Here is a 4,478-nt window from a genome sequence, read left to right on the forward strand (position 1 = left end):
ATGGTACAAGGTATTGAAAACTTCCCAGGATCCTGTCTCTTTTGAGGCAGTTTCTGCCTAGACAAGTTATCTAGTTCCTTGGTGAGCAAAGGGGATTCATCCTTCCAAGTCTCATTTCCAAATAACTTGTCATTTAGCTTCATGATTGCTCCAAGGTATTTAGCAACTTGCTCTTTAGTGACATACTCATCCTCTTCAGAGGAAGAATACTCATCAGAGCTCATGAATGGCAGAAGTAAGTCCAATGGAATCTCTATGGTCTCAGTGGGAGCCTCAGATTCCCATAGTTCCTCATTGGGGAACTCATTGGAGGCCAGTGGACGTCCATTGAGGTCTTCCTCAGTGGCATTCACTGCCTCTCCCTCCTCTCCAAATTCGGCCATGTTGATGGCCTTGCACTCTCCTTTTAGATTTTCTTCTGTATTGCTTGGAAGAGTACTAGGAGGGAGTTCAGTAACTTTCTTGCTCAGCTGACCCACTTGTGCCTCCAAATTTCTAATGGAGGACATTGTTTCAGTCATGAAACTTTGAGTGGTTTTGATTAGATCAGAGACCATGGTTGCTAAGTCAGAGTTACTCTGCTTAGAGCTCTCTGTCTGTTGCTGAGAAGATGATGGAAAAGGCTTGCTATTGCCAAACCTGTTTCTTCCACCATTATTGTTGTTGAAACCTTGTTGAGGTCTCTGTTGACCCTTCCATGAGAGATTTGGATGATTTCTCCATGAAGGATTATAGGTGTTTCCATAGGGTTCTCCCATGTAATTCACCTCTTCCATTGAAGGGTTCTCAGGATTATAAGCTTCTTCTTCAAATGAAGCTTCCTTAGTACTGCTTGGTGCATTTTGCATTCCAGACAAACTTTGAGAAATCATATTGACTTGCTGAGTCAATATTTTGTTCTGAGCCAATATGGCATTCAGAGTATCAATTTCAAGAACTCCTTTCTTCTGATTAGTCCCATTGTTCACAGGATTCCTTTCAGAAGTATACATGAATTGGTTATTTGCAACCATTTCGATTTGCAAGAATTCAGCTAAGAACTGATGAGGATCTTCCAATGGAAGTCCATGAAACTTGCAATTCTGTTGCATTAGAGAAACTAATTGAGGCTTAAGCTCAAAGTTGTTTGCTCCAATGGCAGGGATAGAGATGCTTCTCCCATAGAAGTCGGGAGTAGGTGCAGTAAAGTCACCCAGCCCCTTCCTTGCATTGTTGGCATTGTTATTGATTTCGGCTGCCATGGATTCTTCTTCTTTGAAGATTTCTGTTAAGTCTTCTACAGAGAGTTGTGCCTTAGCTTCTCTTAGCTTTCGCTTCAAGGTCCTTTCAGGTTCAGGATCAGCCTCAACAAGAATGCTTTTGTCTTTGTTCCTGCTCATATGAAAGAGAAGAAAACAAGGAAATATGGAATCCTCTAAGTCACAGTATAGAGATTCCTTGAGGAGTCAGAGGAAAAGAAAAATGGAAGACAGAGGTAGAAAATTCGAACTTATCAAGAAAGATGTAGTTCGAATTGTGTATTAAGGAGTAGTGTTAGTCCATAAATAGAAGGATGTGAGAAGAGGGGAAGAAATTTTCAAAAATTAAGTAAAAGATTTTAAAAACATTTTGAAAAACACAAATTGATTTTCGAAAATCAAGAATAGAAAAGAGATCAAGTGATTTTTGAAAAAGATTTTGAAATTGGATATCAAAAAGATTTGATTGAAAACTATTTTGAAAAAGATGTGGTTAAGAAGATATGATTGATTTTAAGAAAATGTGATTGAGAAGATATGATTTGATAAACATTTTAAAAAGATTTGATTTTGAAATTAATGACTTGGCTATCAAGAAAAGATATGATTCAAACATTAAACCTTTCTCAACAGAAAAGGCAACATACTTGAAATGTTGAATCAAATCATTAATTGATGGCAAGTATCTTTGAAAATCAATTTTGAAAACATGTGATTGAAAAGATATGATTTGAAAAAGATTTGATTTTGAAAGGATTTTGAAAACTAAAAAAAATTTGATTTGAAAACAAAATCTTCCCTCTTGTGCCATCCTGGCGTTAAACGCCCAGAATGGTGCACATTCTGGCGTTTAACGCCCAAAATGCTACCCTTTTGGGCGTTAAACGCCCAGCCAGACACCCTGGCTGGCGTTTAAACGGCAGTCTGTCTTCTTCACTGGGCATTTTTGAATGCCCAGCTTTTTCTGTGTGATTCCTCTGCAGTATGTTCTGAATCTTCAATTCTCTGTATTATTGACTTGAAAAGACACAAATAAAAAATATTTTTGGGTTTTTAATAATAGGGAATAATCAAGTGCAACTAAAATCAAATAACAATGCATGCAAGACACCAAACTTAGCAGTTTGTATACTACTAACAAAATGAGAATGCATATGAGGCACATAAAACACTCAAGTCAAGAGAATTCAAAGATCAGAGCAAGTAAATCATCAAGAATAACTTGAAAATCACTTAAGACACATGAATGAGTGCAAGAAGAACAAAACATGCAATTGACACCAAACTTAATATGAGACTCTAGACTCAACAAGAAACATAAAATATTTTTTATTTTTATGATTTTGTAAATTTTTTTTTGTGCTTTTTCGAAAATTAAGTGGAAAAAGATATCAAAATTCTTAGTGAGAATTCCAGGAATCATGCAATTTTTAGTCTAAGACTCCGGTCCAGGAATTAGACATGGCTTCACAGCCAGCCAAGCTTTCAAAGAAAGCTTCGGTCCAAAACACTAGACATGGCCAATGGCCAGCCAAGCCTTAGTAGATCACTGCTCCAACAGCAAGATTGATAGAAATCAACAAGCTCTTGTGATGATAAGTTGAAACCTTGGTCCAATAGAATTAGACATGGCTTCACAGCCAGCCAGACTTCAACAAATCATCATGAAACTCTAGAATTCATCTTCAAAAATTCTGAAAAAAAATACCTAATCTAAGCAACAAGATGAACCGTCAGTTGTCCATGCTCGAACAATCCCCGGCAACGGCGCCAAAAACTTGATATGCGAAATTGTGATCAATACTTTTCACAACTCAAATAATCCCCGGTAATGAATCCAAAAAAACTTGGTGTTCAATCATGGAATAAACACAACTTCGCACAACTAACCAGCAAGTGTACTGGGTCGTCCAAGTAATAAACCTTACGCGAGTAAGGGTCGATCCCACAGAGATTGTCGGCTTGAAACAAGCTATGGTTATCTTGTAACTCTTAATCAGGATATCAATAATTATCAGGGTTGATTGTGAAAAGTAAAAGAACATGAAACAAGTACTTGTTTTGCACCAATGGAGAAGAAAAGTCTCTACACAAGGAAGCTTCAATGCTCAGCACAAGCACACACCAAGTGGGCCCAAGAAGTGGATTTTTGCACTATTTATCTTAGTTTACCCATTTTCTGTAAACCTAGGTTGCTAGTGAGTATAAAAACTACTTTTAGAGATTCATTCAGCACCTCATGACATTTTACATCTGAATTTGTATCTTTGATGGCATGAGTCTCTAAACCCCATGGTTGGAGGTGAGGAGCTCTGCTGTGTCTCGATGAATTAATGCAATTACTTCTGTTTTCTATTCAATCACGCTTGTTTCGATTCTAAGATATTCATTCGCACTTCAACATGATGAATGTGATGATCCATGGCACTCATCACCATTCTCAACTTATGAACGCGTGCCTGACAACCACCTCCGTTCTACCTTAGATTGAGTGTGTATCTCTTAGGTCCTGGTTCACGAGTTTGATTGCTTCTCCTGACAACAAAGTGTTCATATCCGTGAAATCAGAGTCTTCGTGGTATAAACTAGAATTAATTAGCGGCACTCTTGAGATCCGGAAAGTATAAACCTTGTCTGTGGTATTCCGATTAGGATCTGGAAAGGGGTGACTGTGACGAGTTTCAAACTCACAAATGCCGGGCGTAGTGACAGTGTGCAAAAGGATCAATGGATTCTATTCTAACACGAGTGAGAATAGATAGATGATCAGCTATACGGGAAACCGTAGAGGACCTTTTCCACTGAGAGGACGGATGATAGCCATTGACAACGGTAATCCACCAACATACAGCTTGCCATGGAAGGAACCTTGCGTGCGTGAAGAAGACAACAGTAGAAAAGCAGATATTCAGAAGACAGAGCATCTCCAAAACCTCAACCTGTTCCTCATTACTGAATCACAAGTACTTTTTATTCCATGTTATTTACTCTCTATAAACAAAATCATTTTTATCATTAATCTCCTGACTAAGAGTTACAAGATAACCATAGCTTGCTTCAAGCCGACAATCTCCGTGGGATCGACCCTTACTCACGTAAGGTATTACTTGGACGACCCAGTGCACTTGCTGGTCAGCTGCACAAAGTTGTGTATCACGATTTCGTGTACCAAGTTTTTGGCGCCGTTGTTGGGAATTGTTCAAGTTTGGACAATTGACAGTGTATCTTGTTACTTAGATT

This window comes from Arachis duranensis, chromosome 1 (genome assembly GCF_000817695.3).
Source record: "Arachis duranensis cultivar V14167 chromosome 1, aradu.V14167.gnm2.J7QH, whole genome shotgun sequence".
In the NCBI taxonomy this organism is placed as follows: domain Eukaryota; kingdom Viridiplantae; phylum Streptophyta; class Magnoliopsida; order Fabales; family Fabaceae; genus Arachis; species Arachis duranensis.